Source organism: Carassius gibelio, chromosome B9, assembly GCF_023724105.1.
Source record: "Carassius gibelio isolate Cgi1373 ecotype wild population from Czech Republic chromosome B9, carGib1.2-hapl.c, whole genome shotgun sequence".
In the NCBI taxonomy this organism is placed as follows: Eukaryota; Metazoa; Chordata; class Actinopteri; order Cypriniformes; family Cyprinidae; genus Carassius; species Carassius gibelio.
This window is the reverse complement of record NC_068404.1, coordinates 1,918,235-1,932,624: the sequence shown is the minus strand read 5'-3', so window position 1 is coordinate 1,932,624 and position 14,390 is coordinate 1,918,235. Positions and strand designations below refer to the sequence as shown.

The following is a 14,390-nucleotide window of genomic DNA, read 5'->3' as shown; positions in this document are numbered from 1 at the left end:
GTCTGAGAAACTGACCTTCTGATGTAAGGAAAGGCAAGAGCATGCCAGTCTGTGTATGTGAGAGCAATTATATGATAGTGAAGGAATGTGAACAATGTAATGTCAATGATGTAAAACAGAAGAGCTGGAGAACTCATCTCCGATGGCAATAAAGATAAGAGAGGTGGAGACAGAGAGAGGCTTCCCCTTCTGCCCAATATTTAATAGGTTCTGATGTTGCTTCTGGATTGGTTGTGACATTAGCTGAATATTTACATCTTAATTGCTCATTTTATTGTGCCATTATTTTATTTTGTTTATTTGTATTACTGTTACACTACTTTTATTCTACCTATTATGACCTGCTTAAATCAGATTCATCATTTATTTTCCTGTAAATAAAGCAGACTAGCAGAATTCAATTAAAATGTGAGAGAAATTGAATTGAAGCCTAAATCTCCGTTGTTGTATTTTTGTCTTATAATTACACATACACACGTTTACATTTGCTTTTAATCATTAGCACACACACACACAAATACATGCAGTTTCAATTTGCAGACACACACACACACAAATACATGTAGTCTCACACACATACACACGTGCCAGAAATGAATCTCTTCATCAAAGGCAAAATAAAGACAGGGCTGAGCGGAGGTGTGTGATGTGAGAGAGAAGAGAGCGTGAGACGGGACTGAGCATGTGTGTGTGAATATGATTGCATGTGTGCCCGAGAGAAAGAGGAAGTGCAGCCCTTTGGCAGGGAGAGCAACAGGAAGTGACCATCTATCATCGCTCTGACCCTCTGATCTCCAACTAAAGAGAGATTTCATCATTACTCACACACACACACACACACACACACACACGGACAATAACTGACCCAAAAGGTAAAACGCCGGCTCTGGGCTGAATTATTAACACACACACACAAACTCTCTCTCTTTCTAAGGAGACAGCTTGAGTCATGTACCATTTCCTTTATTAAGTGTAAAATGCTCCGCCAACAATGAATCTTGCTGTTGAGTTTGAGTAGTGCTTCTCTCTCTCTCTCTGCTCGCACAGATTTATCGTGGATGTGAGACACTGTGGTAGATGTTGGTGAGAGATGATCACTGTCAGATCCCGCTCAGGTCCTGAGATTTGTGGTAGGTGACGCTTCTGCATGCTTCATGAGTATCGATCGGTATTGTTAGCAGCAATAAAGCGGCCGTATGTCTTAATAACAGATACAGATGCTGAACCAGGATGCGCACACAGAGGAAGAGAGAGCTTTAGAAATGTACAGAGGAAGGCATTTTAATGAGAAGAAAAGGACTCAAGCCTTGAAAATGAATGAAGATTTACAGCAGCTCCAAAAAAAAGGTGTTTGGTCACTTAAGTCACATTTAAAGCTGAAGTCTTCACTAATTTTTAAACAAATTCTCTTCACTTTTCCACTTCTCTTCATAATTTTTCCACAACGACTTGGTAATTACGCTGATTTTTCAGTCACTGTTTTACAAGTTGGCTATTTTGTACAGATTCACACAACAATCTGTAAAACAGTTTACACAAACCTGCTTCCCACTGTAAAAATGTACAGTAAAAAAAAAAAGTATAATTCAGTAGCAACACTTCAAGTTTTGCAGACTAAAATTACATTTACAGTAATAAATAATAATAATAATAATACAATTACTAAACTCTATTTTCGACCCTAATGCTGACAACCACCATATAAACACTGGTGGTAATAAAAAAGTCACATGATGAGGTAAAAACTACGGTAACACTGTTGCTTATTAGCGTGCATATAACTGGCATATTGGCTGTTTATTAGTCCTTATAAAGCACATTTTAATGACTTATTTTGCATGACCCTATTGTAGATCCGCTAACCCTGTCCCACACTTAGCGATTACTAACCATTAATAAGTAACCAAATTAGATGAAACATACTTACAGAACTTACAGTACTGTTGACCAGTTCAGTTTTTTACTGTAATATTTGAATACTGTAATACTGTAATACTGTAATACTCCAGCCCTAATCTTCAGTGGGGCATGAGCAGATCGTATAAAAATCCAATGACATCTACAGATGTATTTCATCATATCAGCTAACCTGTTACAATGAGTATTGACAACCAAATAAATTTTGTCCTAATATTAAACACTATATCTATTGTTTAAACATTTTAAAATTGTTTAACATTTTTATTTTTTTGCTTGAATTCTATTTATTTATTTGCAAACACCTTTGAAATTTTGTCATGTACTATAATGCAACAAAATGCATTTTCAATGATGGCTTAACGTAGATAATTACTTTTTGGGGTCACTGTGTTCTGATTTATTCCTGTTCACGTGTCTTGTTTAAATTGTTCGTGTACTGTATTTGACTGTAGACAGAAGTACTGATAGCATGGAAACACTTGGAGTACGTTTAGAAGTTCAGACTTAAGGACACTGCCGTAGACCTGGATGTGTTTAGATGAATGTGTGTTTCTGTTACTGCTGTTTTTGCACTCACACAACCTCAACTCGGTTTTCTAGGGAAACTGTAAACGAATGTGGATAAGAGCTTAGGAAGGGATTTGTTTATCTGCGACTCAGTAAATCTGAAACTCCAAAGAAGACACATGAGAGACAATTTGAGGAGCAGAAGATGCAGAAATCTCTCCATAATCTATCTGCTGCCAACGAGAAACACCTGCGATATTAAAGGCGTCTCGTTTGTGATTGTTCTTTGCTGTAGGTGACAAATGGTGGGGGATTTGGACTAGGCTCGGTGGGCACCTGCGGAGCGGCCTGAACTGTGTAATGAAAAGAGCACAGCCCTGCTGGGGACAGACGGACGGGGTGCAATTGATTGTTCTGGAAACCGATGAGGGTTCAGGCACAATTAAATTGTAGGAGCTGTGTATGCGTGTGTGTGTTAGATGCCTGCTTGTTGATTGATGGTAAAATCATAACTACAGTGTATTAACTATAGGGTTCAGCGCAGGGTTAAGGTGGCCTGAAAAACAGACGCTCTTATTAGATTGCAATGGGGGCAAAACAGGGTGAGATTCAGAATAGATGCATGTATTACAGGATCTGCTGTTTACAAAATGTAGTCCAAATCTTAAGAGCCTTGTTGACAATTACAAGGCAGCAGTATAATCTCCATTCATGGTCGACCACGACGAGTGCTAGCGGTTAAAAGCATGAGGTTTCAGCAATGGCTCCTGCAGTAAGTTTTTACAAGAAAATACAATTTCAGTCTTCCTACTTTAAATTTTTTTCTAAACAGAAATATATCTATATATATATATATATATATATATATATATATATATATATATATATGTGTGTGTGTGTGTGTGTGTGTGTGTGTGTGTGTGTGTGTGTGTGTGACCCTGGAGCACAAAACCAGTCATAAGTAGCACAGGTTTATTTGTAACAATAGCAAAAATACACTGTATGGGTCAAAATGACCGATTATTCTTTTATGCCAAAAATCATTAGAATATTCAGTGTAGATCATGTTGCATGACTAATTTTTGATTAGTAATATGCATTGCATTAGACAACTTTAAAGACAATTTTTTTCAACCTATATAGGCAGCGTATCAAGTCAGTATAAATATAGATTAATGTCACAGTGTCTCATTATTCATGCTTTTTATAATTACATAATTACATGCTTTTTATAATTGATACAAATAAATACTATTTTCAGTAATAATCCATGTAACTTATTTAAAAGTGACAGTTAACATTGTTACAAAAGATTTATATTTCAAAATGCTGTATATAAATCAGATAATACTGAATTTATCATGTAAGATGTATCATGGTTTGCACAGAAATATTAAGCAGCACACCTGATTACAACACTGCTAAAAAGCACTGTTTCTTGAGCAAATCAGCATATTATTATGACTTCTGAAGCTCATGTGACACTGAAGACTGGAGAAATGATGCTGAAAATTCAGCTTTGATCACAGGAATAAATTACATTTTAAAATATATAATTAAATAGAAAACAATTTTTCAGTTTTTCCTTTGCTCTATCAAATAAAAGCATCTTTGGTATCCTGCTCACACAAGTCAATCTCTTGTGTTAGTATGTGTGCACAAGTTTATGTGTAAGTGGACAGTTTCTCTTTGCAGTAGTGTTCAGGTTTCAGTACAGTGCAGTCAGGGTTCGTGAGACACACTCCTGAAATTACAGTTCACAACAACGACATATCCCTGAAAACTAACCAATCAAGAGAGCTTTCCATCAGCCTTGGAGGCATGAGGCAGAGAGCCCTTCAGACAGACACATGGGACAAACACACACTGACCCAAGCACAGATTTTCCCCCTAGTGGACAGCAGCACGAATGAGAGACACAGTGCCACAATGCTGATGTAGCACTAAGCAGCTATTTAAGCTACTTTACAACCCAAGTGACAAGCACTGTGTTCTGCAGTCACAATCATTCAGAATGATTGTCTGTGGTAACTGACTGCATGCAGTGCATTACATTTCAAATGAACTGGAATATCCCTTAGTTATTATCTGTATGCATGTTAGCAGGCTTTTTTTTTTTAGGGAATGGCCAAAAACTTCTGTACACTAATTCTTGGCCATTGCATTACACGTAATTAAAGGGATAGTTCACCAAATAAATAAATAAATAAAATCTTAACTTATTTTCATTTTTTATTATTTAACACACACAACTAAAATTCCAAATGGAATTTACAGTTCAGCTCATGGACATCCAGTTTACTTAGAAGTTTCTCATTGACTTATGTTAATCTTTGAAACACAAATGAAGATAATTTTAATGAAACCTGAGGGCTTTCTGTCGCTCCATTAAAAGTCCAGGTATCCAAAACTTAGAAGCTCCAAAATGGTCATAAAGTCATCATTAAATAAATTCATATGAACAGACTTGTGAAGAGACACGATCACTTTATTCGATGAACAGATTTATTTTAGGCCTTTATTATTTTAATGGTTACCTGGACTTTCAGTAAAGGAACATACATACAAAGATCTTCATTTGTGTTCCTAAGATTAACCAAAGCCATTTGAGTTTGGAATGACGTGAGTGTGACTAATTGATGAAAGAATGATGGTTTTGGGGTGAACCTATCCTTTTATCATTTTAAGTAACTTTATCCATTTATATATTTTTCTCCACATTGACAGTAATTGACCTGAAAGAACCCACAATAGTGCCCCTCGCAGCAGAACAGTTCTAGTGTTTCTACAAGCATTTGTGCTAATGTCTTTGCACAGAGTAGAGGTCTGGAGAGACTGTGTGAGATGTGCAAGGTTTTCTCTCTGAACCTTCAACACTTCAGATAGAGCAGCTGCCCTTCTGCCCTCTCAGAGATAAGCACCAGAGATCCGCCGTCTGTAGCTGAGATCAAACACTGGACTCATGCTTTACACTGTCCGCTCTCTGAGAGTTATCATACACCTACAGACCCACGCACGTGCATGAGCCAGAGGAATTTCACTTACACTAGCATACACAAGCAATATATATATATATATATATATATATATATATATTAGTGCTGTCAAATGATTAATTGCAATCAATCGCATACAAAATAAGTTTTTTACATGTACTAACATGTCTATATTTATATTCATAAATATATACTACTCATCAAAATATATATATATATATATATATATATATATATATTTTATAGTTCTAATGCTCACCAAGGTTGCATTTATTTGATCAAAATACAGTACAATATAACTGTAAATTATTACAATTTAATATATATATATATATATATATATATATATATATATATATATATATATATATATATATATATATATATATATATATGAAATTAATGAATTAATGCAATTTATTCCTGTGATGATAAAGCTGAACTTTCAGCAACCATTCTGATATGAGAATATTTTTGTGAAAACCATGATATATATTTTTTCATGATTCTTTGATAATAAAAAAAAAATGAAGAGAACAGTGAAAATATTTGAAATATATATTTTGTGTAACAATGTCTTTACTGTGACTTTATCAATTTAAAGTGTCCTTTCTGAATTAAAATATTAATATTTTATAGTAATATTAATGTTAACCACTGTGGATAAAAAGTGTCTGCTAAATGAATTAATCATGAATAATCGTTTGATAGCACTGATCAATATAGAAACATACACCGCTGGACTTAATTTACACCATTGTGTCAAGGGCGAGACTGGGACTCAGTTGCAGGTGCTCAAAAGGTCAGTTTATTTGATAGGCTTAAATTTCAAAAGGACAGAAAAAATAAAAATAAGAATTAACAAACATAAACTATCCAGGAACAGGGCAGTCTGGAGCAGATCCAAAAGAGCCTCCTGGACGAATTCCACTTGGAAATCCTCTGATGCAATGCCCGGATAAACTAACAGGGAGGCGGGGGCGCTGTTGAGGCGGGGAACTGGTGGCGCGCTGTGGCGCGGCGAAGAAGAGGACTGACAGCGATCGGTGAGCTCTAACACGGAAGGCTGGAGAGTAGCGCTGCCTGAAAGCAGGAGGAAGTGGGAAAAAACAAAACTAGAGGATGAAAACAAAACGGGCACGATCTCTGTGCAGGCTAAACAAGAGATGTGGATAAAGTTGAGACATGGACGAGAACAACTCGATGATCTGACAACAGACAGCACACATGAGGAGACTAAATAGAGAAGGAGTGATTATCATAATGGAGAGCAGGTGATGGTGACCAATAACAAGATAATAATGAAACAAGAGGGGGGAGACGGGCACCACGGTGACACAGAAGCACATGGTAAGTGTAAACAACACACACTATGGGGAAAAACAGACAGATCAGCCCGGGGCGTGACATTACCCCCCTCCCCAGGAGCGCCCCCTGGTGCTCCAGGGAAGGTACCACCACGCTGCCGGTTGAAGTCCTCGATCAGCGACCGATCCATACTCTCTGACCACATACGTAACGGGGAGCAGGAATACGGTGACGGTCAGCCGCTGCTTTGGTTCGTCTGGAAACCCGAGCCAAGGTTTCCTCAGCCCTCCTCCAGGTGCGGCGACACCTGCGGACGAAGGCTAAGGCAGACGGAACAGCAGCATCGGGCTCCTGTGAGGGGAACATAGGAGGTTGAAAACCAATGGAGCACTGGAATGGAGACATACCTGTGGACGCCACTGGCAAGGAGTTATGGGCATATTCAATCCAGGATAACTGTTGGCTCCAAGAACTCGGATTATGGGACGTCAGGCAGCGGAGAGCTTGTTCCAGAACCTGGTTTGCCCGCTCGGTCTGCCCATTGGTCTGAGGGTGAAAACCTGACAATAGACTCGTGGAGGCCCCGATCTGTCGACAGAACTCCTTCCAGAACCGGGAGACAAACTGATGGGTAAGGGGTGTAGCAGACCAACAGGAGGCTGATTAGAACTCTTGTTCTGGGCGCAAATTGGGCAGGCAAACACAAACTGCCTGATGTCCTGGGCCATGGATGGCCACCAAAATCGCTGGCGGATGGCAGCCAGAGATCTCCGAACCCCAGGATGACAGACTAACTTGGATAAATGCCCCCACTGGAGGACTTCAGGGTGCAGCCCAGCTGGCACAAAAAGTCTACCCTCTGGGCACTCCCTTGGCACCTCTCTCTCTCGTATGGCTTCCAGCACTCTCCTCTCCACGTCCCAGGAGAGGGACCCTACCACAATTTCTTTAGGGATAATTGTTTCAGTAGATACACTGGTTCTTTTTGTATCCCTGTAAAGATGGGAGAGGGCATCAGGTTTTATATTTTTGGAGCCTGGGCGAAACGAGAGAGAGAAGTTGAACCGGCCAAAGAAGAGTGCCCATCGGGCCTGGTGTGAACTCACCCTCTTGGCCGAACGGACGTATTCCAAGTTCTTATGGTCCGTCCAAACCAAGAAGGGCTGTGCTGACCCCTCCAACCAGTGACGCCACTCACCCAAGGCCAGTCTGACCGCCAACAGTTCCCAGTTCCCTACGTCATAATTCCGTTCTGCTGGGCTCAGGCGGTGAGAGTAGTAGGCACAGGAATGTACCTTCCCATCTCTGGGGGATCTCTGAGAAAGGACCGCACCTACTCCAATCTCAGAAGCATCCGCCTCCACAATAAACTGACGTTCAGGGTCTGGAAATGAAAGAACAGGAGCAGAAATGATTCGGGACTTTAGGTCATTAAAGGCCTCCTGAGCCTTCAAATTCCACCTAAACGGTACCTTAGTGGAGGTAAGAGCTGTCAAGGGTGCAGCAACCTGACTAAAGTTTCTGATGAAGCGCCTGTAGAAGTTGGCAAATCCCAGAAACCGCTGCAGTGCCTTTCGTGAGTCTGGAGGTGGCCACTCGGCTACGGCCCTTACCTTAGCGGGATCAGCTTTGATTCCCTCCGCCGAAATGATATAGCCCAGGAAGGGAACTGATTTGGAGTGGAAAACGCACTTCTCCGCTTTAACATATAGCTGGTTCTCCAGCAGCCATTGTAGCACCTGGCGCACGTGTTGGGTGTGTACCTGAAGTGAAGGAGAAAAAATAAGAATGTCATCTAGGTACACAAAGACAAACTTGTTAACCATGTCTCGCAACACGTCATTAACCAGGGCCTGGAAGACAGCTGGGGCATTTGTCAGGCCAAAGGGTAGCATCAGGTACTCATAATGTCCCGAAGGAGTGATGAATGCTGTCTTCCACTCATCCCCCTCTCGAATCCGAACCAGGTGATAAGCATTACGGAGGTCCAATTTACTGAAGACCTGGCTCCCTGCAAAAGCTCAAAGGCAGATGACATTAAGGGCAGGGGGTACATATTCTTAACGGTAATGTCATTCAAACCTCTGTAATCAATACAAGGGCGCAAGGAGCCGTCCTTCTTCTTAACAAAGAAAAACCCTGCCCCAGCAGGAGACGAGGAGGGACGGATGAGACCGGCATTAAGGGACTCACGAATAGATTTGTCCATAGCCTCTCTTTCTGGACCAGACAGGGAATATAACCGACCCCTGGGCGGAGAAGTGCCTGGGAGGAGGTTGATGGCACAATCATAAGGCCGGTGAGGAGGCAGGGACACAGCCCGGGACTTGCTGAAGACCTGCCGCAGATCGCAGTACTCCTCTGGCACCCCGGACAGATCAGCATCATCCACCTGCACAACAGGAAACTCAACACCAGGAAAAGAGGCAGAACCCAAACAAGACTCAAGACAAGACTGTTTCCAAGACAAGACTGAGTTTCTGGCCCAATCCACATGAGGGCCGTGCTGCACCAACCACGGGTGTCCCAGAACCACGGGGGCACTCGGGGAATCAAGAAGGTACAGCTTGGTTATCTCATGGTGATTGCCAGAAACGATAAGACTTACAGGAGGGGTGAGGTGAGTGATGGTAGTGATAGGGGAATCATCCAGAGACCGAACAGAGATAGGAGTAGAGAGGGGAATGGCGGGAATTCCCCACTGCTTGGCCAATGCCGTGTCCAGGAAACTACCACCAGCCCCAGAATCCACCAGGGCCGAACAGGAGTGACTAGAACTGGACACCCACAGGAAGTAGTGTGCGGGAGGAGTGGGGGAAATTAAGCGGAGATGTGCCCACCAGAATCCCCCTGGCTACTGATGGGCCTTGGCTTTTAGTGGGCATTTTCCGACGAAGTGTCCGGCCCTCCCACAGTAGAGACATAAGCCCCGGGTGAGTCTCTCTTGCTTCTGCTGAGGAGTAAGACGCAGATGTCCCACCTGCATGGGTTCAGGGTCAGCAGGAGATGGCAGAGGCAGGACCGGGGTGGATTCGCTGGTCATTTCACCCAACCTCCAAGAAGTGCGAGCAGTCAATTGTTGATGACGAAGGCGAAGGCGGCTCTCAACACGGTGGGCCAGGTCGACCAGATCATCGAAACTGCATGGAAGCACTTGGGTGGCGATCTTGTCTTGGATCTCCTCGTCTAGTCCAGCACGAAACACAGCTCTGCAAGCCCCCTCATTCCAGTCACAGGCCGCTGCTAAGGTCTTGAATTCAATGGCATACTCAGTCACTGAACAGCCTCCTAGCCGTAGCCGTGCCAGCTGGGCTGCTGCCTCATCACCCCGAGCAGAACGGTCGAATAATTTGACCATCTCCTGTGTCGAAAAGCCTCAAACGAGGCACAAAAGGGAGCCCGGGCCTCCCACACTGAAGTTCCCCAGTCACGGGCCCTGCCTGTGAGGAGGGTTAGAACATAAGCCACCTTAGTCTCTTCCTGGGCATACCGGCGGGGCTGGAGGGCGAAGACTAGGGAGCACTGAGACAGGAAGGCTCTGCAGGAGTTAGGGTTCCCATCATAGGGAGGTGGGTTGTTGGCATGAGGCTCAGGATCATGACGGGTAGAGGAAAGGCTAGTGGGGTCCTCCGATCTTGCAGATGTCTGTCTCCGAAGTTCCTGGAGCTGGGCAGTCAGCTCCGACAACTTGGCATTAAGGAACTCAACCTCCCGGGACGTGGATGTTAGCTGGGAGGCATGAATGCCCTGCTGGGTGACGGCTGATCTGAGGGGATCTGCACCTGCTTAGTCCATGGTGGTCAGATCGTTCTGTCAAGGGCGAGACTGGGACTCAGTTGCAGGTGCTCAAATGGTCAGTTTATTAGATGGGCTTAATTTCAAAAGGACAGAAAATATAAAAATAAGAATTAACAAACAAAAACTATCCAGGAACAGGGCAGTCTGGAGCAGATCCAAAAGAGCCTCCTGGACGAATTCCACTTGGAAATCCTCTGATGCAATGCCCGGATAAACGGACAGGGAGGCAGGGGCGCTGTTGAGGCGGGGAACTGGTGGCGCGCTGCGGCGCGGCGAAGAAGAGGACTGACAGCGATCGGTGAGCTCTTACACGGAAGGCTGGAGAGTAGCGCTGCCTGAAAGCAGGAGGAAGTGGGAAAAAACAAAACTAGAGGATGAAAACAAAACGAGAACAACTCGACGATCTGACAACAGACAGCACACATGAGGAGACTAAATAGAGAAGGAGTGATTATCATAATGGAGAGCAGGTGATGGTGACCAATAACAAGATAATAATGAAACAAGAGGGCGGAGACGGGCACCACGGTGACACAGAAGCACATGGTAAGTGTAAACAACACCCACTATGGGGAAAAACAGACAGATCAGCCCGGGGGCGTGACACATTGTAGCTCACTTGATCTAAAGATAACTCGACCATAACGTTATAATTCATGCATGTGATTTTAATTGTTTTGACAGTTTATTATTTTTATTTATAATATTTATGTTTTTATAGGATTTAAAGACAGCACATTAATTGTTGGAGAAAACAGGAGAATAAGAACGGTTGCAAGCTGGATTTGAACCTGTATTGTTCATATGAGCTCCACAGCTCAATGTTTTAGGCAAGGCCTCCAATGTAACATTATTTTCACAAAAACATGTTCTTTCTTTAGGCACTGGCTCTCATCATCAACTAAACCCCGTTCCCGCAGGAGACGTGCACTTTGACCATCTTACTATTTCTGTAACACGCGATTGATTCTGCTACGTACGGTAGATGCACTGGATGACTTCACTGCGGTTTTATACTGAAGCAATGATATGCTAGAGGAATTTTTTTGGAATTTAGTTTCTGTTTTTGAAAATAGTCATGATGATATTAAGAAAAAAAAATCACCAGGACATTTTACTGATCATTTTGTTTTTATATTTCTGTGGTGTAATGTTAATAAAATAATAAGAAGCATTGTATTTCTTAGGCATATAAACCGTTTTTGGCCATGACCTCAAACCAAGCTTGTGGAGTTTCTGGTCACCGGCCAACCTATTTAAATCATATTCCCTCTGCAATGCTAATATTATGTATAAACCAGCAAATGCAAAAGGAAATTTTAGATTTCCACTGAAAATAAACAGATTCAGTATAATTCACCCCTGAGCTCAATACGGAAACAACTGCACATTTTCACTTTTGGGTATATTGGACAGAGCAACAGTTCTGGAGAGACTTTTTTGGCTATTTATGACTTATTTCTGAATTTTACAAAGCATCCTTTAAAAACCTACCACTGCTGCTAACTTTACATTTTACAGTATGTACTTCTGAAATGCACTCTGGCAAATGAAACTGACTAATATATACATTTGCAGTCTGTCTTTTCCATATTCTGCATGTACTATGATTTGTACTATATTTTATATTCATTGGATGAATGCCTTTCCTATACAACTTGGTGTTGTTCAATCATCAGATCTTCAATACTAATACAGAATGATAGCTATAAGTGTGTTAAGAAAAAGTAATTAAATGTAGTGTTATGAAACTCTCACATACTACACAAGTGTTTTTTAACAGATTTACTCCGTAACACTCAAAGCATCACTCGAGCAGACAGTAAGTGTGTGTGTGTGTGTGTGTGTGTGCGCGTGTGTGTGTGTGTGTGTGTGTTTGTGTGTAATCCAGAGTTCTGTAGCAACTGTCTGCTCTGTGATGTTGTTCAGTTGATTTTGACTCTGAATTTGTCTTCTCCTTTTGTTCTCAGCTAAATTCTGATCACAGTTTGAGGCCAGCATGACTCCTGAACTTTGACCTTTCAGATGACCTCTGCTCAGCTAAGCAAGTTCATGGCAGGGTCAGAAAGTCCTCCCTTCCTAAACCACGCTGACACACACACACACACACACACACACACACAGACAGATTCCCATACGTTCTTGTCTGATCATTGGCTCCCAGCGCAGAAGGTATTGAATTAACATTCAACTGCTCACTAAACATGGATAAATGATGGTGTGTGAAGTAAAACTGTTGAGCCAGTTTTAGCAGAGCTGTAGACTTAAACCTGCGAATGAAATACTGATGACAAACTTTGCAGAGTGTATGTTAAATGAACTCAGAAAAAAAGCAGTTTACATCACCGAAATAAATGTATAATAGAAAGGGGTGCCAGCAAACTCATTTAACAGTGGCTACTTGTAAAAGCACTGCAATAATATGACTAACAGCCTTATTCTCCACAAGACAGTTAACCTATTACATCGTTTACATATTTAATGACAGGATATGTCCCCGAACACCTTTGATATTTAACACAGTTTTTTGCTTTAAGTGATTATTTTACAGTTTAATAGTTTAACGAATTAAAATATAACGATTTTACAGTTTAAAAGCAGAACTCTTGGTTAAATGAATAGTTCATTCAAAAATGAAAATTTGCTGGAAATTTATTCCTTGCAGCCATCCAAGCTGTTGACGTTTGTGTTGTTCATGAGAACAGGTTTAGAAAACTTTTTCATTACATGGATGCTCTGCAGTGAATGGGTGCCGTCAGAATGAGAGTCCAAACAGCTGAAAAAACCATCATATTAATCCACAAGTAATCCACACGACTCCAGTCCAATAAATAATGTCTGAGGAAATGAGAAGCTGAGTTATCATCATCTAAAGCAGGAGAGAATAAGTGAAAACAGTCCAAAATGTTTCAACAGAACACATATAAGGTTGTCAACTGGAAAGGGGAAATTGTAATTTGTCATGTCTAATAGATTTCTTAGGTCAAAAAGTGGAATGAACAGCACATTAATACATTACATGTCCAGCACCCACTGAAGAGTTTAGCGTGAGTGTTAATGATATGGACAGGTTACAGTGTAGATCGGACACGTGACATGATCTCTTCACAAACACCTACCGCTGAACACCGCACACTCAGACACGACAGGGCCGATGGCTTTGGGGAGGGTCTCCAGAGATAATTCGCCTGTGTGTCCAGCACAGTACAGTGGGATGAGCACTGTACAGAGGAGACGCTGACCCCTGCACTACAGCACGAGGAGCTGATGACAGCCAGCTCAATGGTTAGCAGGGCATACTACGCTTTTTAAAAGACTCGATCATACATGACAGTCAGGAGCTGATGACGGACATCACCCATACAGTCACTGTTCAGCTCAAATGACACTAGTTTCAGATCAAATGCTTTCAGCTCAATAGAGGAATGAGGAAAAGAAAAGTCGTTTAAAGGTGCATTACACAAAAAGATGGGTTGCAAGTCAGCATCAAGGGATAAAAAACTGTGCTAAATGTAAATAATGAGATGCAACTAACCATGTAATGGTGTATAGTTATAGCTCGGATAGCAAAATTAATAGTGATTTAGCCATATAGTCTATGTGTTGTTTGTGGATATTTTAATATTTCTGTTTGATTGTGGGGATCTGTTGTGATTTTATGATTCTGTGTTGCTTCGCCAGTTAATACCCAGTTTAATATCTGGGTCCCGAGTGTACCTGCAGTGGATGTGTCACATTAGAGAAGACGTTGTGTGTGAGTGCATGCGACCCCCACCTGAACCCAAAGATGAAAAATCCCCTGAGCTGACGAGTGTGTGTGTGTGTGTGTGTGTGTGTGTGCGCGCGAGCAGGAAGATTGAT

General features: G+C 41.8%; 1 long non-coding RNA gene across 1 annotated transcript; it reads left to right on the top strand.

Moving 5' to 3' along the window:
- Positions 1-6,253: 6,253 nt before the first annotated feature.
- LOC127965472 (uncharacterized) lies at positions 6,254-12,098 on the top strand. The gene is made up of 3 exons (XR_008155309.1): positions 6,254-6,697; positions 11,000-11,075; positions 11,411-12,098. It is a non-coding gene; the product is annotated as an uncharacterized LOC127965472 (long non-coding RNA).
- The last annotated feature ends 2,292 nt before the right edge of the window (positions 12,099-14,390 follow it).